The sequence below is a fragment of the Lissotriton helveticus genome, chromosome 12 (genome assembly GCF_964261635.1).
Source record: "Lissotriton helveticus chromosome 12, aLisHel1.1, whole genome shotgun sequence".
In the NCBI taxonomy this organism is placed as follows: Eukaryota; Metazoa; Chordata; class Amphibia; order Caudata; family Salamandridae; genus Lissotriton; species Lissotriton helveticus.
Window position 1 is genome coordinate 796258542 of NC_136073.1, and position 21192 is coordinate 796279733.

Here is a 21192-nt window from a genome sequence, read left to right on the forward strand (position 1 = left end):
ATGTATGGTTTTTTGGTTTATTCAACGTTGAAGGATACACTGTTCCAAAATATTGTGCATCTAATCTTTGTTTCCGTAGAAACCTGATCTGCAAATAAACAAAATAACCTTCCTGTCAGTAAAATGTCAGACAGTGAAGTAGAAAGGGAGACAGCTAGAGTAGCAGCTCAACTCCTAGCAGATGACAATAGTCTCCTACAGCAAGACCCGGACGCAATACTCATCCCGGTCAACATAAGGAAAACTATAACTTTAAAACTTATAGAAAATGGGCTGACACCGAGAGGTGGTACAGTAATATTCGTAATTGAGGCACACAAATATCGGCAGACAGAGGTATTCTATTCATGGATAAACTTTCCAGCAGCAAACGCTGTAACAAAGGACTTCCACTATTACAAAATAGAGGAACCTCCGAATGAGTATACTCCTTTCGAGGAGGTGGAAATACCACTCAAATATCAAGAGCACTTGCTCTTGTTTAATGGCGCCCTAAAACACAATATTCACATCACCAGGCTCGGTCCACTAGGTAGACCAGGAGCAACGTGGCCGGTCCTAGCCGGATACACACCACATCTAGACATTGAAGAAATGCCTGCACCAGATCTTTTAGCACAGCTAAAACAACTAATTAAAATACATAGACAACTAGTCCAATATGTAATGCGGACTTCAACAGTCCAACCAGCTATTAAAATTCCACAGCTGACCCCTACTCAGGGGAACACAAATAAAATTACACCACAGAACATACAGTCCTGTCTAGGAAAAGTACCCGCAAAAGGGAACAAATTCCATTCTGGTTATCAGAAAAAATCACTCAAATAGAGGCGGTATTTCCGGATACCACCCCTGTTGAGAAACACAGGATTCTGACTATCTGTCTTCCAATGGGAATCGCACCACATGTGGAGGACTGTGACACTTGGGGTACAGTCTTTGCTTCCATTTACACAAAAACACATGGTGTTCCATCCATGTCAGTAATACCAGATGTGCTAAAACAAATTCAAGATGAATACGGTCCAGAACCTGCTTTAACTCTTGGTATGAAATTACTGAAAGACTTCAAGCAGGGCTCGGCAATATTACTAGCCAATATAAAGGGAGAAGCAGCAAATGTGGCGATCCGCCAGAGGTTGAAAGAGACAAATATAACAGACCAACCATTTGAAATTGCCAGAATCCTAGAAAAATCCTATGAAGAACTAGGTAGAGATAGTTTGGGTGGGAAACCAGTGAAACCCAAACTAATTGTAAATCCTGAAAAGGTATTTATTAAAAATAATCTAAACACTCAAAAAAAGAGCTGGGATGGAAATAAACAATCCACTCCAAAGGAAAAAAGATTCCAAACCAGAGGAAGGTCTCCTCGGCGGAGAGAAAGATCTCCGGACCAAGGACACAAGTCTCCCCAAAGGGAGCCCTCTGGGAAAAGATACAACCGTAGAAATAGGGATAATATAAAAAAACCTGACAGATATCAAGATATTGATACACGTCCCTCTCGATCTTTTCAGACTTCCTCGCAGAAATCGGAAAGAAGAGGACGATCAGAACCCAGGGAAGAGCACGTCAAGTCCAAAGACAAGGAACCTGCTCATCAAAATAAAAAATTACAATTTCCAAAGAAGAAGGTAGCCAGTATCAAAGTAATCAAACATGCCGAGAATACTGAGGACACAGCTGAAAAACGGAGAATGGGCTCAGACAATGCTAGACAGCGCAGCAGAAGTGAGCATAGCTCGCAAGATCCTGATGAATCATCTGGAGACAGTGGACACGAATGAATACATTCAGGTGGAAACTGCAGATACCAGAGTTAGCAAACCTCATAAAATATATGAAATAACATTGCGTATAGAGGGGGATAAGACTAGGAAAATAAGGGGTCTATTTTGGGATAATCTCTCCAAGGGCTATGACATCCTTCTAGCTGAAAAAGACTGGCCACCAGAGTTTGTCAGGGAGTGCCCTCATGGCGAAGAAATAATTATGCCTGCCTTCTCAAATCATATTCCAATACATAAAAAATATACACTTGCAAGAAAGTGGGCAGTAGCCCAAGCTCCTGCATTATATAAAAACCATGTGGGGATGGGATGAGGACTCTCCTCCTCACAAAATCCAGTTAAAATCACAACCTACTGCACAGAGGCAGTACCCAATTAAGCAAGAAGCTAAAAAACAGGTAAAAGAGATCCTAGATCAACTTGAATACCAGGGGGTGATTGAAACTTGCACCTCACAAATGAACAATCCTTTGTTTCCTGTCTCCAAACCAGATGATACATATCGTCTTGTTTTGGACTACAGACACTTGAACTCATGTTGCAAAACTTTTGCAGTGCAAAACTCACACAGTGCAGCACTAATGAATAACATAGTGCGCAAAAAATACAAAACAACATTAGACATCTCTAATGGATTCTTTTGTCAAAATATAGCACCAGAAAGCAGATATTTGACCGCGTTTTCAATAAATGGCGCACAAAAAAATGTCTGTTGTTTACCACAGGGGTTCAAGAATAGCCCAGGATTATTCTCAGCGAGAGTAACAGAGCTACTACAAATATATGATGATGAGGCATTATCTTATGTCGATGACATCTATCTAACAGATGATGACTTGGATACTCACTTGAAAAGAGTGAACACCATAATACTTGGGTTCGCAGCAGAGAGTTACAAATTCAACTTTAAAACTGTCCTGTTTTTAGGATATGAATTATCTATTGAAGGCAAAAGCCTGGCTGACAATTTCCTAGAGAAATGTGCTGTAATCCAAGCACCCAGAACACTAAAAAACTTACAATCAATTCTAGGTTTCCTAAATTTCGGAAGAACTTACATTATAAATTATGCAGAGAGGGTCAAACCCCTCTATGATCTAATAAAACCAGATTTTAAAAGACTCAACTGGACTCAAAAACACACAGAAATTTTGAGATCTTTACAAACAGACATGTTAGTTAAAACAAAACTACAAACACGCGACAACACACGCAACCTTGTGATTCGAGTCATCCCAGAAAGATGCAGATTCACATACCTGACCTCTAATGAGGGAGAAACGGTACCAATTGCATACAAATCACACTTGTACACAGAAGCTGAAAAAACGTTCAGCATTAAGGAAAACATTGTTCATGCGGTTCAAACGGCTGTAGCAAGAGAAAAAGACCAAGCTGACGGTAGACGTATTACAGTCAGAACAGCAGAATCAGCTTTTGAGGCATTAACAACCCCATGTAATTTACCGACAACGGCATTGAATCCAGAATGGATACAATGGGTAAATTCTATTGCTACAGACAAAGTAAAATACTATTTTGATCCGGAATTGAAGGAATTAAAATATCTAGAATATGAAAGAGAATATCCTCTGCCAATCGACATTCTGCCTTTACGACAGTACGCCTGTGTAATCTATACAGACGGACATGCTCAACCCTCAGTTTGGGGAGAGCAAGCATACAACGCCACATGCGAAATTGTAAAAGACGTGTGGCGCGGAGGTAAACTGAGACCTCTATTTACGAAAACACACTCAGTGGAAAATAATTCAGAACAACAAACTGAAATAATAGCGTTAAAAATGGCGCTAGATAATGCAGATCGCGAATTCCCGACACTTGTAGTGTGCGATTCGTATTACTGCGTCAAATCATACAATAACGATTTACAGAAATGGATTCAAAACGGTTACAAAGATGACACAGGTGCCACAATAAAGCAAAAAGCGCTTTGGGAACAAGTAGTTCTTTTACAGAAAGAACTACCAAAAACTCACGTGATACACTCACTGAGTCATCAGCGTGATGGCGTTCACGTTGCAGGGAATTCATTGGCTTAGACAGCGGCAGCAACTAAATCGGCTTCCGTAGCTAGAAAAAAGCGTTCAGTAAAATACATTGACGGTGAAACTGTGCTGGCGGTAAAAACGTCATCAAAAGGCGAGTGCTCAGCGCTACCCATCAACTATCCACTCAATTATACATACATAATCGATGCAAACTCCATTCCTTTTGCACGAATCCCTGGAGTGGGAGATAGAGTAATTCCAAACACGGACAGGAGAAGCTTGTTAATAGCAGACGCACATATGGGTGAGGGTCTTAGACACCTCAAGCTTAAAGATTCTCTGGAAGAATTACAATCGGTGTACTGGTGGCCAGGCATGAGCCTGCATCATCACATCTTTGTAAAAAACTGCCCAGACTGCCTCAGAGATCGCAGTGCGACCGAGACGGTGTATTACCATGGCGTTTCGCTCCAGATTAGATCAACAATAAAAAATAAAAAACCCAGTATGAATAATGCGTCAAATTAACATGTAAAGGCTATTTTCACTTATAATGTAGACCACAGCTCTCGGCTGACGTCTGAACTGTTATACAAAGATTTGCGAGTCTATAATGGCATATACGCTAGGAGCATGCTACGTTCTGACCAATATCTTTCCTTTAGCTCTCGAGCTTATGGGGAGGGCATGGCCAGAATGAGCATTGCATTGCGGGAATCTTCTCACTTCCTTCCTGAGGGAAACGGGATGGTGTAAAGAAAAAACCAAGGCATAAAGCAATCTATAACAGCAAAGGTATTAGGTTCGGGAGCTGGGTGGGTCAAACATCTAATAAGTGTCCAACATAGTCTTAATAATCTGCCAAGAAATTCTCTGAGAGGTCTCAGTCCGTACGAACTATTGTTTGGGACCAGAATGTTAGTCCAGGACTTAGATAGTCACACTTCAGTGGTTAAAGAAAAATGCTTTGATATCAAAGATCGCTTGGCTATTTTACAGGACTTAAATGAAACAAGAAAGGACCTGAGCAACATAAAGTTGAAACAACAGCCAACAACCACTGAAGAGAAACCACCTGTCCCAGTAAGGCCTGTCAGGATTCCAAAAATCGGGGATCTGGTCAGAGAGAAGATCGCGGTAAAGAAGGAATTTGGGCCTTCTTACAGAAAAGCAGTTCCTGTCTTGTCTGTCAACGGGACAAGATCAGTAGTACTACCGCCCCTTGCTGGTAAAAAGGAGAACCGAGTTGTATCCGTCGACCTGGTTAAACCACAATCATGTGGCCGATAACAAGTAGTAGGCCAAGTGGACTCCCAAGAAGTAGCAGAACACCAAAGTTTGCTACAAACACAGAGGTTCAAACTGAAAGACTAATCACATTTGAAAAATCTACAGTGAATCAACAAGGACTATGCAACAAAGCAATAGAACTTGAACCTCTTAAAACCCAAATCAAAACTTTTCATCAAGAAACACCAACCTACAATGAAGTAACAAATGACTATGCTGATGAAACAAAACAAATTCCAAAAGCAAAAAGTAATCCAGAAGCAATTAGAACAATTGACAGAACGGCATCAGGCTACTTCATCAACTTCGATGATTTTTCTGAAGATCCAAGTGAACCAGAAGTACAACCGACAACCAAAACTTTTAAAGATAAAGCAAAGGAACTTTTTCATCAACTAAAAGAAACCTATCTGATTTCTCCATGGATTGAAATTTGGGTGGCATTTGGTGCATTTATCCTCATACTTTGGCTCATCATGGTACTATGCTTGGGACATTTCATTGAGGGAAAATATGCTACAATAGACACAGCAAGCCAGAAAATCAACTTGGTCCTTAAACCACACACATCTTCACACGTCGAGAAAAGAGAACTTTCTTCAGTAAACTTCACAGCCAATCCTATACCCGGCGGGGTAGCTTGGGACAAAACTGAATATGAAATATATGGTCCGGTTGAACTCCTGAAGTATCCACACCAATTTAAGATTTCATTGAGTGACTTTGTAAAACCCAGCACATTTGCTGATGATTGGGACTTTGAAAGTATTAATGATATGATGTCTGATCTAGTGATGTCAGCTAAATTTACAGAACATGATTATTTACAAGGTTCATCTAATTACGATCAAATGTTTTGCTACAACCACTATGGTAACCATTATCTGCATAAATCTTCTCAACCTAGAAATGTTTTAAAATTTAACCAATGGGAACATTGTGCAACTCCACCAAAAGGCAGTTCAAAAACATTTTATGATAAATATTCATACTTTTCAGGGTTTAACACAAGTAATGCAGAAACATTCCATTTCAAATTGTTAAATAAGACAGGAGTGAAAACCATGCTTACAAACACAAAATTGATATATTCAGACTCATTTTTTGAAAAAATGAATACATTTGGTTTTGATTTCTGGAACAATAACATTGAAACGAAAACGATCTGGGGCACAAAAGATTGGCAAGTGCAGGGTATAGAATCATTGTTTAGAGCCTGCATGATCCCAAAACAAATTATATTTTTGAATGACACGATTCAACAGACTACCTGTCTTGGCCTAGCCAAAATCAAAGACTTAAATAAACCGTCTATTCCAAAGCCAACAACGGACAGTAATAGCACTACGGATGTTGAGATAGACGTAACCCATATTTTCAACCAAAACAGAACCCATCCTGATTGGAAACAATGGTTGATCTGGCCCACAGACACGAATAACTGTCAAGACAGATTCCTGAACAAAATACAGGGGTTCACATTGACCAGGCCAGACCCTAGATACTCCCAAAGACAACATCCAGGGATTGTAACTACATACAGTGTGGGAAAGCTCTGCCTTCAATGGCTACATACCTCCACACTGGCAGAAATTAAGCAACACCTAACTTTACTTAAAGAAGGTGCTGACTTGCGCGATTTCATTATGGGACCACGCAAACAGCGTAAAAAACGTTTCATAGCGGCCTCTATATATGCAGCTTATAACGAAGCTTGGAAAGAAACTCAAATTGAGACAGCAGAAAAAATACGGGAAATTGACCGTGTTAATTTGGAAAAATCACTTTCTGTTTTGGACAATGGGTTAATGACTCTGTCTTCCAGAATATATTCACTGGACAGTATTGTATCTTCACCCATCGATATAATAGAGCAAGACTTACTGATGTTGCAACACGGTCAGTCTCAATTACGTTCTATTGTACAGCTTGGCTGGACGTTACAAAATCTGCGTTCAGGCTATGTGCCTTGGCGTTTAATCAACACAACGTCACTATTTAATATCTTTAACCTTACTGATAAACAAATCAGTTTGGCACAGAAGGGTGCTGACTATACAATTCTGAGCATTGAAAAACTTGAGAGATTACCATTGACAATGTCAGAACGACCTGTCATTGAATGGATAATACATGGGATAATAAATATTCCGATAACAACTTTCCAGTTTCAATACTGCCAAAAATATATACAGGCAGGCCAGTATGAAAGGTTGGGTAAAGGATACATTAAGTCAACATGGAACTTGCCCTATACACACACATGTGTCAGTAATAAAGGACAGAGTGTATTTCTTAGTGGCAATAATTGTGCAAAATCACTAAGCGGTATACTTCTGTGTCAGGGTATAAATTTGCATGGGGCCTGTGAAGGGACTTCAAATAACCTTTCATGTCACCAGCTAGGCGCACCTGCAGCACTAATAGAACCATTCTTTATGAGACTCTCGAACGGGAGTTACATTCTAATTGTAGATCACCAGTGTTGTGGCTTAATGCCCGGAAAACCTTATCTCGTAAGCGTGACTACCAGGGTCATGTGCTGTGAAAGAGTATTGTTCCCGAATGATGCTCCAGACAGGGAGGCAAGGTTATGGCCCAGTTTTAATTTCTCTTCTATTCTAATTGATACTTTAAGCAGAATGAAGACTGTGCTCCTACAGACGCCAACCCAGTTGACGTCATCAAAAGAAACGTATGATCTCCAAGTTGCAAGGACAACGGCAGAGATTCATTCACTGTTATCAACAAATAGCCCCCTACACTTCGCAGAAATACTAAACGAAATCTTAAATATTTCTGATACAAATGGTAACGCAAGTGTATTTAAGACCGTTTTTTCGGGAGCTTTGACCCCATTCAAAGCCATCCTGGGTATTTTTCCAAACTTCGTCCATTCCATCTTTGGCGGACTTCCTCTCCTGTTGGGACTAGTAGCAGGCGTCCTATTTTTGCTACTTTTGCTTCTCTATGGCAAACCATGTCACAGACATGACTCCAGCAACAATGGAAGAAACGATCCTAGCTATCCGCTACCGGAACCGCATAACTAAAGTCCTTGGACTAGCACGGCTACGAGATTTAAATATGACTTGGTTTCTTTCATTCAGACCCTTGTGGCAGTCTTGTGTTATGCCTGTATTAAGGTGCATGCTATGCGGCGAGGAATGCGTGTTGGACACCTGTCTCGCACTACAATCAGAAGTGCCATTGGATGCAGAGACTTTGTTGAGTCCAGTTAAGGCTCATGCATTGTGCTGTCCCCAGCGGCTACCAATCCTGATGACTGCATTCGTTTTAAACTTCACCACTGCGATTGAAGGGTAGTGAAGTACAAGATGAAAGCAGCATCGATCAGGTACGACCATCTGTCAGCAATGCTGATCAAACCATCACTGAAAGCAATCATGCTCATGAATGCATGTTAGCGTCATTTTCCAACTTAGTCGAACTCTCACCGGAAGCTGTTGACTGTTTTTTCGAACATCTAAATGATATGATGTTTTCACCAGAACAGAAAGAATGACTTTGAGCAAACATGCACACAGCGTTCCCTGAACTCTGAATTTGGCCTTCAATTTTAAAAACAAAGCCACTGAGAATTTGTTCGAGTCTGCTCCTGCAAACGGGAACTTTTTCTCCTACTTCCAAAACATTTACCTTTCAGGCACTTATCTTCTGCTTAAAGTAAACTATTCTTGGAGAACAGAAACTTCTATTTTTAGGTACCTCCTATAAGACTTTACCTCGACCTCTAGGTTATCTTCAAGTAGAATTACATTTCTATGTGATGAAATGGTCTCGCACTTTTTCTTCTGTATTAAGAGCCATTTCATGTGTTATTTTCGCAAATCATTCGTGCTGATATAAAAAGTGCATCCTCTTTGAATGATTACACTGCTGGAATGCATACAGTAACTATATTCATATTTTTCATGTGTTACGCTAATCCAATTAATGTATTTTGGGGCGGTTTAAATACACATTCATTATTAGTTATGTTTACTATGCTTAGGTTAGTAAATATGGACATAGATTCCGTGGAGTGGGTGTGATGTATTTCCTATGGGAACTGTATCAATATTCCTGCTTATGACCCTTGCCCGGTTAATAAATCAATAGTGGCCATACAACGGCACAGAAACCCGCTTTCTGATTAGGTCATAGCGCATGCTACCACATTAAGCAAGCACTATTCCTCCAGCCCCCATAGAAAGCATACCGAGTTCTCAAAACAAATCAAACCTCCAGCAATCTGGGAAATCCCCCGCAGCTATTGTTTTGATTTAGCCAAGAACTCCAGTAAAGAATGTAAGAACGACCAGTTCTTATGACATCCTTATTGACGTATTTATGTCCATCCTTACGTCAATCTCGGCACCTTTCAGGTATAAATATTACCGACATTGCCCTAAGCAACACACGGTGGTGGTGACGAGATTGGAGCAGCGCGACTTGCCGAGGAGCCCAGCTGATGCAGAGAAAGCCCACGGACGCTGCCCCTCCCTTTTGACGTGCTGAGAGAGAGACGCTGCCTTTTCTCTTGCCGAGAAATCCAGCTCCGGCGTTTCCAGCCGCCCTCGCAGGCAGCTGGGATATCAAGTCCTGAGATAGAGATACCAGCCCTCCAGCCTTCTAAATCCCAGGTACAGAACTGAATAACCCCTTACAGAGAATTCTTGAGTCAGACCCTTGGCAAAGCAAACTTAACTTAAACTGCTACTTATCTACTCCCGCCCACGTATTAGGCTTAGGTTAGGTACACCGGGGTAGGCGTAGTTAGAAGCACCAGTTGAGTACGATTAGTCAATGTATATATATGTATGTATCTATTTTATCCATTTTAAAGTATCATATGGCTAAGAAACCATATCAATGCTTTTACAGTATTAATTTATAATTCTGCTTTTACTGTATGCACTGTACTTAACTATAAGTATTGCAATAATAGCGATTCATTTCTCTTGTACGAGAAGAGACTGATCAATAAATAACACCTTGTTTATTGAACACGCCCGTCTCTTCCTTTTCTCTACAATCTGGTGAAACTAAGAATGCACGTACTGACTGAGTAAAATAAGTTGCCTTTTGTTTTCACACGACTCTAGAGATATACTCTTGATTAGGGGAGAACAAAGTTGTCATGTTCTATGGTTGTCAGAAACTAAATCCCTTCTTGTCTATCCAGGGAGGTTAAACTCCTCCTTGCCTATTCGAGAAAGTTTCTAGGGAACTCTGAGCTAGCTGGCACACATAAACTTTAAGTCTAATATCGTCAGTAGAAGACCTAGTTAACCCCAGTCCTACGTCTATACTATTGAAGATATTATTCCAACGCGCAGAGCCTATTGGGATAATAGGAACTACACTACAGCATGAGCATAGATTCTGTTTCAGATTCTTGTGTTGTGGTTTAATTGTATGTCAGTTGAGGAAAGGTCTTGGACCTTGTGTACTTAGGAGGTTGTGCCTAAGTTTATTTTCGATAACCTACTTCAAGACTTACTGGATTTGAATCTGTATCAACACTAGAGTACTGTATAACTGCTTTGGGCATGACTTCATCTTCTTAATTTAGTCCAGTCTTGCACTTTAGATTACTATCAAGAGAAGCTTTTTCAGGAAATTAACTTTTCTTTTCTTCCCGAAGGCAGCCTCCCCAAGAACTGGCCTTGTGAGGCTTTATTTTAGTGGACCACAAATTTGAGCAAGTGATGAGAAAGTTTGCCGAAGTTTCTGCAACCACCAGTTCACAGTAACACAACATCACAATCATGTCGTACTTGGACCAACAAATGACTTTGTTCCAGCGAACAATCCTATCCCATCTGACAGGCAACCTGCACTGGTGTTTTTTTTTTTATTATTACTTTATTTTTTTAATTTGTGTTTACTCTATTGGAAGATGTGCCTTTCCAGTTGGAATCCTAATCTAGTGACGGCGTTGCAAACTATTTACTTCCAGTCAACTCCTTCCGGAAGAGTAGATTCACTGTCCTATATTTATGAGCTGGCTCCTGAGAATACCTTATTGTATTACTGGGTCTTCCACACTGGGTGATACTCATGATGTGAACTGATCCGCTTTCATTTCAGTACAAGATCCTACAGTCTCCTATATGCAAGATACTCAAAACGTGCAAATCGAACTCACTGGTAATGTAGTGGCTGAGATCGAGAGCATAGCACCCCTACATGTCATTGGTTTAAGATTTGTTAGGCGTTCCTTTCTAAATACATCATACACTTTCTCCATCATATGGCCATCTGATTCATGGAAGGTCAATACAATTAGTAGACATCAGCCTCCACAAAATCACAGTAAAACGCTAATAACGAGTGGTAAGACTTCTAGATGTATTTCTTAATGTCGCCCAAAATGCAGTCATGAATGTACGATAACCTGGGCACCGTTCGTGCATGAAATACAGGATCTAGAAATCCATCCTGCTTGTTTAAACAGTGCTGTTTGATAAAATGTGTGCTTGGTTGCCATGCTTTAAGAAATGGCTGCTTTCTACACATAGAAGGAACATTTTCATTCTCTAATGCTTTTTAAGCTCTACAGCCGGAATATGGCTCAAAGGAAATGGTGTCATTGCAAGTTTCTTCTGCTTGGAATGAAGGAAAAGTAACAGTACACTCTTGTGCACTTCCTACTTTTAGTTTTGACCAGAAGTATCATTCACCGCCCAGTGCAGCAAAACGGAAGCACAGCATGAACTGACCAATCCTTCATCTATAGGGCACCATTAATAAGCAAGTAGGAGGGGCCATATTCGGCATGCACAGACCCTTTGATGGAGCGATTTTTAAATAGTGTCTTGATGGCACTGTAACGTACATCAGGAGGCATTACAAGACATGGCTTAATAAGAAGGACCAATACAATCAAGATTGCAGACCTCTTTTTTTTTTTTTTTTTTTTTTTTTTTATAATAAAGTTGAAGTTTGAAATAATTGGCTAGGTATGTGGGGATGTGTTGAAATATGCGGATTATCAAATTTTTGACCCTGTAGTGCTGCGTTTATAATACTTTATAAGAATCAAATATTGTTTTCATATAAATATGATTTAATCTTCTTTTAGTATGAAATCACAATTACCGTGTGGCATACTGATGTTTGGAGTTTGGATTGGGGCGCTCGGAACCACCTGCCCATAAGAGATTGGCAGTAGACAATGCTCTTTTCCACAACCGTACTGTAAACTGAAATTCAGTTTTGTCCTTGACTCAGATGAATGTCCTGTGCGTTGTGTGATAGGAATATCACACCTGCGCTGGAAGGTTCAATTTTTCTGGTCTACATTTTAAATAAATGTATCTATAGTAGCTCTTAATGGAACTATTTGTCTTCGGCAGTGGCTAGTAACCGAATCTGGCGTAGGTCTTGTGCTCCTGGATCTGTTTGGCATCACTGTTAAACCGAATGTTCAGCAGTATATGTTATATGTTATAACTTATAATCCATTTATAACGCGCAGAGATACTCGAGAGTGTCCCGGCGCGGGCGGTGAACGTGACAGTAGGGTTCTGGGATTAAATGGGCTTATTAAAAAGTAGGGTCTTTAGTTGCTTCTTGAACAGCCTAGTATCCTGAGTATTCTAAAGCTCCACGGGGAGGGAGTTCCAGGCTTCCGCTGCTTTGACAGAAAGGGAGCAACCCCCAGTTGAGTTCTGCAGAAGCAAGGGACTGTTGCCAATCGCTACCAGGCAAAACGCGAAGTCTTGCGAGGGACATAGAAGGCAAAGCGCCTCCTAAGATACGCCGCCCTAGCCCATGCAAGGCTCTATAAGCCAGAGTAAGGGCTTTGAACTGAACTCTGTGAGCTACAGGGAGCCAGTGGAGATCCCACAGATGCTGTTTCACGCTTGATCTTCCCGGAATGTCCAGCAGAAGCCTGGCCGCCGCATTCTGTATTGTCTGCAATTTTTTTAGCAGGCAGCCAGGTATGCCAATGTGTAAAGCATTGGCGTAATCAATGCGTGACAAGATCAGAGCACGAGCCACCATTTCCTTGGCTGGCCTGGGTAGCAGAGGGAGAAACTTTCTGAGCGATTTGAGTGTGCCAAATCATATCCCAGCAAGCCTATTAATCTGCACGGAGAACCTAAGGTCCTCCCCAAACCATACCCCCAGGTTCTTGGCAGGGTTACCCACTGAGTTGGGCACAGGGTACTCTGAGGGCCACAAAGTCTCCCTAAAAGATGGGGGGGAAAGATCCATACAAAATGACCTCCGACTTGTCCTCGTAGCACTTCAGCTGCACTAGTGCAAGCCTTTTAAAAACGGTAGAAAGACCGTTATGAGCTGTTTCCGGGGACAAGTCATTTTCCCTCCAAGTATAGAGGAGCTGGGTATCGTCTGCATAGGCTATGATCTTGGCTCTCAGTTCCTCTGCAAGATAAAGCAGAGGCGTGATATAAATATTAAAAAGCAGAGGACTCTGAGTGGAGCCCTGCGGAACTCCAATGGACACCCTTCTGGGGGCCGACAAGAATCGTGGCAGCCAAACTTGCTGGGTGCGATCCTAAGCCAATCCCAGGCGCATCCAGACAGCATGTACTGACGACTAAAAGACTTGACAAAAACCTGCTAGATATGCTCCTATAACTGGTCTGAACTATCTTCTAGTTAAAAAGTTGACTGTCTTTGGTGTCCCTTTAGAGAATTCGGTTACTTTTCTATTTACCTTTTTCATGGCTTCACAAGTGATATTGCACTATGACCTGCAAGGAATTTCACCTCCCTTGGTAAATCACTGGATTGAGAAAGCACATGTGGAAGCAGACATTCGCTGGACAGTAATCTGCAAAGTAGAACGGGACCCCAGAGGTGGGGATATCGAGATGAGGCTATCCCAAAAAGAAGCCATGCTAATACAAAAATTTGATACGGCTGTGTCAGGTTTGAATGAGATGTCTGAACTATACAATCTGTAAATACATTTTTGCAGGTATTCCACTGCAACTCCAGCAAAACTTGTAGACCATTCCTGTTCACATCTCTGACGCGGACATCTTTACACGGCAGACCCCTCACTCAAGTCCATTCCTGAGTTCATATTCACTTGCATTTGGATTTTGGTGGACAAAAAATCCTTTCTTTTGTGTCCACTTTATTCCCCCTTCGCTCATTTTATGCACCCTGAATCAAATCACCGCCATTAACAGTCGTGGCTCCCGTCTCAGTGCCCAAGCCATGTGGAACATGTATTCCACGTTTTGGGTTGAAACTGCTACCGTGTCTTATTAAATGATTTGACCATTTTCCAATGCCACTTTCGGATTAGATCTATTATTCACACTAACCGTATGATCATCTATCCACTAGGGTATTAACTACTATCATCGACATACTCCGTGTCCGCCATGCATGTTTAAATTGAGGCGTAGTTATGTTTCAGAGGAATTCTATTCTTTGGATTTTCTTTAAAAAAACGCTTCGTATTTAAACAAATAAGCAGGACATTGCGTATTGCAACTTGTAGACTACTTTGTTCGTACGCATCATCTTTCCCAGGGTTTATACTACAACTACCAACAAGCCTTGCGTCCATCACTCTAGTCGGAACAGAGGCCAGATCACGTAAAATGAGTTTTGATTTCCGGGTTTTATACACGACTTTACATCAGCAGACGAAAGACTGGTGAAGTTGACAGAGTCCAGCCGAAGACTGAAAAAAGACACCAGAACGGAGAGGTAAGCCTCATCTTAATGACCATGAGTTAGAAGTAGCCCCAATCAGTAAAACGAGAGACCGTCCTAACCGGTTTGCTTGATTCCAGCTGGCGACAGTCTGTGGAACTACATTCATCCCACTCCTTTCGGCGAGGGGAACCAAAGTTCAATATATACTCAGAGGACGAGCACTTGACTTAGAAGGGACGCTTTATTTCAAAACGTGGACATTGGGTTTTTTGACAAATCTTGACACACTGACCACTTTTGATATTACACATATGTTTTGTCTAGGTGCCGAAACACGGGGGCATTATTATTCTGTAGTAGGGGATCTCTGTGTATAGTCCTAATCTAGTGAATAGTCCCGCCCATGTGCGTGGACCCCGGAGCAATCAAAAATAATCTCTTACAGTGTCAAAAAAAATGCAGAAATGCATAGACACTTAAGAGAGAATTTAAAGACAGATAATGCAGCCAAAAAGGCTACACTGTCCAGTACTTCAACTAGAAATTCCACCACAAAATTCACAAAACAGCAAAGCCTGTACAGATTTCCCTTGCTTAACAGCAAAATCCCTCAGGAATGATAGAGAGAAGAACCTGGACAGACAAGCCCCATAGGCTGCCATTATGTGGCTTAATTAGGATACTGTGCCTTTAAGGAACCTTCCAGAACCTTCTCCCAGTATCCCAGAATGCATAGCAGGTCCAACTTAGCCTCAGTTCTTTTTTCCGGCTCCTGCAAGCAGGACCCTGGAGCATTGAGCTCTCCCTTTTCAAGGGTTTTGTTGGTGTTTACACTAATTTCGATTTTTTGGTGCTTTAAAAGTACTTTGGTGTCTTCTTTCTTGTGTTTCTGCACTCTTTTTTTGTCCATAATGCCTGCATTATTCGACAAGTGCCCGGAGTGCTCAAGGAAGAAGGCCAAGTCAGACCCCCATGAGGTCTGTATTCTCTGCCTTCCCTCTTCCCACATCCCTGAGGACTGTGTGATCTGCAGAGGCTTCTCTGGAAGGACCCTGAAGGAGAGGAAGAAGATCAGACTTCAGGGCCTTGAAGAAAGGAGGTTGAAGGCACAAGGTGGGTCAGGAGGGGCTCCTTCTGTCCATGCTGAGGCCTCTGGGGGGGCTCCCCAGGGGCAGGAAGACCAGCCCTCGCCCAGGATCTCCGTCTGGGTCAGTTGCTCTGACCACGACGTCGAGGGGGCGGTCAACGGCCAGTTCCAAGTCTCCCCAGGGCTCTGGGTCGAGAAAACGTCGCCCGTCGACGTCGAGGAACGTGTTCCGGCCGCCGTCGAAGCCGGTGTCGATCTCCTCGTCGTCGATGTCGGCGTCGAGTGGTCGACATCAGAGGGCCCGGCGTCGGCGCTCGCCGTCGAGGCGACACCGCCGTTCTCAGTCGAGGACATCGTCGTCAAGGGGATCCTCGTCGTCGAGGCCGCCGTCGAGACGGAAGAAGTCTCCGGCGCCGAAGAGGTCGACGTCGATAAAGTCGACGTCGAAGCATCCGAAGAGACCGTCGTCGAGGAGGTCGACGTCGAGACGGACCGAGAGGTCGACGTCGAGACGGTCCGAAAAGTCGACGTCGAGACAGGCGAAGAGATCGAGGTCGCCGTCGAGACACCATCGCCCGTCGTCGAGGTTCCGTGGCTCGTCGATCTGGTCGGGGTCGACGTCGAGACGCAGACACGGTTCGACGTCGAGGAGTGAGAAACGGTCGACGCCGAAGGGCCGTTCGACGTCGAGGGACCGTCGGTCGTCGTCTGGGCACCGATCTTCGGCGTCTAGAGGTCCTAAGGACAGGCCCAGGACTGTGGGGGGCTCCCCACGCTCTGGACGGGATGGTGGCTCGCCGGGAACGGCGCATTCCGGGGTGGATACTCCGATGAAGCCCTCTACACCTCCTTCGCGGCCGGCTGTGCCGAAGGGTCCGCCGCCGAAGGCTCTGACCCCACCTCTGAAGCCGGCTCCGCTGACCCCGCGTCCGGTTACTCCTCCACCTCCGGTCCCGCCGAGGGAGGTGTCGATGCCCAAGTTTCCGACGCCACCGAAGAAGACTCCTAAGAAACCTAGGATTCCTGACCCTGGGAAGCCGAAGGAACGTTCGAGACCCAAGAGGTCGAGGTCTCGCTCGGGGAGACGGGACAGATCGAGGAGTGGACACGGATCTTCCTCACGATCCAGGCATCATCATAAGAGACGTCGGTCCAGGTCACATTCTGCCTCTGGGACCCGTTCCTACTCGCCCACGTTGTCCGATTCGCCGGAGACTAGAGTTTCTCCTATCGACGATATCGGCACGTTTCAGGAGGTTCTCCTGCGTGGAGCGGCGAAGTTGGGCATCAAGGTCGAAGCGCCTACGACTTCTACCTCTGTGATATTTGAGACATTACACAAAAGGCACTTGTCTCGCCCCCTGTTACCTCTGGTGCCGGGGCTCCTTGAGCCCGCCGAACAGCTATTCCTGACGCCGGCAGCGGTGAAGTCTGCGCCTTCCAGGATCCTTAAAAAGTACAGGGCTCCGGACTCAGACCCAGCCTTCTTGAGGAAGGACCCGGTACCGGATTCAGTCATCGTGACTGCTGCACGAAAGCTTCATGCCACCTCCCCTGCGTCCACGGTGCCTCCGGACAAGGAGAGCCGCTGGATCGATTCTGCTGGTCGTAAGGCGTGTGGGACGTCCGCCTCGTCGATGAAGGCCGCCAGTGACTCGGCTTTGCTGGGGCGTTACGACCGGTCCCTGTGGGACTCGATGGAGCAGTTTGCGGACCTTGTCCCTCGAGACCGCAAGGAGGACTTCATGGAGATCGTCCAGGAGGGGATGCTGGTCTCTAACCAGGCCATCGGCGCCGCAGCGGACATATCCTTGCTGTCGGCGCACGGATATTGCCACGGGATTCACCAGAGACGCCATGCTTGGCTCAGGTTGACTTCACTGAAACCGGAAGCACAGCAACGCGTGGCGAATCTCCCGTTTTCCGGAGATACCCTCTTCGGGAAACACGCGGATGACGAGATGGCCAGGATGAAGGCCGAGGCGGAGACCCTGACGGCAGTGGGCTTGGAGAAGCCCAAGGAGAAGAAACCCTTCCGACAGTACCAACGTCGGTTTGGGTCGCAGGGTCGTGGAAGGGGACAGTCTGCTGGACAACATCAACAGCAGCAACAGTACAGGCGGCCCTTCCAGAAACGCCAAGGTGGTAGAGGTCGGCAACAGTCCTCTACTGCGACCAAGGGCCCGGCCGGGTCCCGGCCCTGAGCTGTTACTTCCCCCTCGTCCGTTACCCGCTCCGGTGGGGGGAAGCGTTCAATTTTTTCTGGCAGAGTGGAGAAAAATTACTCAGGACAAGTGGGTGCTGAATATTGTTTGCAATGGATACAGTCTACGTTTCACCAGCCCTCCTCCATCGATTCCTCCCGTCAGCTCGCAGTATCAACTGCGCGAGCTTCAGGCGGAGGCGGACATTCTGCTAAGGAAAAGGACGATCGAAGACGTACCTCTGTCTCAAAGAGGAAGAGGTCTTTACTCTCGGTTCTTTCTTGTCCGCAAGAAGGACAAAAACGAGTTCAGGCCCATTCTGGATTTGCGACAGGCAAACAAGTGGATTCGCAGAGAAAAGTTTCGCATGCTGTCGTTGCATCAGATCTACCCTCAGCTGCAACGAGGAGATTGGATGTGTGCCATAGATCTACAGGACGCATACTTCCACGTGCCCATTGCATGCAAACACAGAAAATTTCTGCGCTTTCAAGTCGGCACCAATCACTATCAGTACACGGTGCTACCCTTCGGACTGAAGTCTGCACCCAGGACATTCTCAAAATGTATGGCAGTGGTAGCTGCACACCTGAGGAAGAACAAGGTGTTTGTCTACCCGTACCTGGACGATTGGTTGATCAAAGCCTCCTCCTTCTCGGAAGCTCAAGCACACTTCCAGAAGACGTGCGTTCTCTTGAACAAGCTGGGGTTGCACATCAACATGTCCAAGTCGGTCCCGATTCCGGTACAGTGCATCCAGTACTTGGGGGCCTCCATCAATACGCTGTCAGCAAGCGTGTCTCCTTCCGAAGAGCGACGTTTATCGCTCGTTCGGAAGGCTCAGGCTCTCATGAAAACTCCGTCTATGACTGTGAGGACGGTGTCTTCTCTACTGGGATCGATGGCCTCTTGCATCTTTCTCACTCCTCACGCACGGCTACAGATGAGACCTCTGCAGGAGTGTTTGGAGGATCAGTGGGACCAGAGGAGAGGTTCTTGGGACGACAGGATACGACTGTCTCTACATGCTCTTCAGTCTCTGAAGTGGTGGTGCTCGAAGGAGAATCTCCTCAGAGGGGTTCCCTTCCACAAGGACATTCCCACACAGACCATCGTGACGGATGCGTCTCTCCAAGGCTGGGGGGCGCACTCCGGAGACCTGCAAATTCAAGGGACGTGGTCCCCGACGGAGTCCACGTACCACATCAATTTCCTGGAACTGAGAGCTGTTCACTTGGCACTGAAGGCCTTTCATCCGTCCTTTCAGACCAACTCTCTGCTTGTTCAGACGGACAACACGACAACGATGTATTACCTCAACAAGCAGGGGGGCTCGAGATCGCGCACTCTGTCGCAGGAGGCGCAGGCGATCTGGCACTGGCTTCTGGCTCGAGGACTGTCGATAACGGCCACCCATCTGCCAGGTGTGCAGAATGTTCAGGCAGACGAACTGAGCAGACTCATGCAGGAAAACCACGAATGGGTCATAAACGACGAAGTACTAGGAGAAGTCTTCGCAAGGTGGGGAACTCCAGACGTAGATCTGTTCGCCACCGCCGAAAACAGCAAATGCCGAGGCTTCGCCTCCAGGTACTACCAGCCGGGGACGCTGGGGAACGCGTTATGGATCAACTGGTCGAACAGCTTTCTGTACGCTTTTCCACCAATTCCCCTGATTCCGGCGGTTCTCATCAAGCTGTCTCAATCCAGGGCGAGAGTGATTCTGATTGCCCCGGAATGGCCCAGACAGTGGTGGTTCACGGACCTGCTTCACCGATCTCTCCTTCCTCACATGAAGCTGCCGTGCAGGCCGGACCTTCTCACGAAGTTCGGGGGGCGGATGGTGCACCCCAACCTCTCGTCTTTGAGTTTGGCGGCATGGCTCCTGAAATAGTGCAATATGGCCATCTGAATCTCCCAGAGGATTGTATGGACATACTGAAGGAGGCTAAGCGACCTTCCACTAGGACTTCTTATGCTTACAAGTGGAAGAGGTTTTGCATCTGGTGCAAGTCTAAGAACTATGACCCTACGACATGCAAGGAAGATGTCATCCTTCCATATCTGCTTCATCTGGCGCAGTCGGGCCTTAATGTCCATTCCATTAAGGTTCATCTGGCTGCTTTGACTGCCTACAGGAAAGGCCCTTCACAGACTTCCTTTTTCCAGATCCCTGTGATCAAAGATTTTTTGGAAGGCTTGAAGAAAGTGTTCCCTCCTGTCAGGCTTCCTTCGCCTTCATGGGACCTGAATGTGGTGCTGTCCAGATTGATGAAGGAGCCTTTTGAACCCATTCATAGGGCTTCGTTGCAGCACCTGTCCTGGAAGGCGGCGTTCCTCGTGGCCATTACATCGGCCCGCAGGGTGAGTGAGATTCAGGCATTGTGTTGCCAAGAACCTTATACTGTATTTCATAATGCTAAGGTTGTTATGCGTACTCACCCTAAGTTTCTTCCCAAGGTTGTTTCTGATTTTCATATCAATCAGACTATCACTTTGCCAAGTTCTTTCAGAACACTTCATCTCCAGCGGAAAGGTCTTTACATTCCCTGGATGTGCGGAGGGTGCTGAAGTTTTATCTTGATAAGACTAAAGATATTCGTAGGTCAGACCAATTGTTCATCAATTATGGCTGTCAGGACTGGTCTTGCTACCTCTAAACAGTCCATCTCGAGGTGGATTGTGTCCTGCATACAGTTGTGTTACTACAAAGCTAATAAGACCTTAGGGGGCAAACCTAAGGCTCATTCCACCAGGGGCAAAGCTGCTACGACAGCTATGCTCCGTAATGTTCCCATTGCAGAGATCTGCAAGGCGGCCACTTGGAAGTCGGTCCATACCTTTGCTAAGCATTACTGCCTGGACACTGATGCCAGGGCAGACGCTCAGGTTGGGCAGGCTTCGCTGCGGAATCTGTTCGCACAGTAGTGGCGTTATTTTATTCTCCACCGCCGCTTGGTGTGGGGATGGGCTTGCCATTCTATTCACTAGATTATGACTATACACAGAGATCCCCTACTACAGAAGGAGTAGTTTCTCTCCTGTAACTCCAGTTCTGTAGTAGGGGTATCTCTGTTATAGTCATAAGCGCCCTCCCGCCTCCCCGGTGGAGAGTTATTCATGTTCATAATGCTACAGGTCTGGCGTTT

General features: G+C 45.0%; 1 protein-coding gene across 7 annotated transcripts in view; it reads left to right on the forward strand.

Moving 5' to 3' along the window:
• PRPF3 (pre-mRNA processing factor 3) overlaps window positions 1-21192 on the forward strand; it is a 129543-nt gene that overhangs the window by 16784 nt on the left and 91567 nt on the right. Inside the window, exon 1 of one of the 7 annotated variants that reach the window (XM_078670668.1) lies at window positions 9487-9744. The exons of the other annotated variants lie outside the window; for them this stretch is intronic. The gene's annotated coding sequence lies outside the window, so the exon portion shown is untranslated. Of the gene's footprint in view, window positions 1-9486; window positions 9745-21192 lie in introns of those variants that run through there. 7 annotated transcript variants of the gene reach the window in all.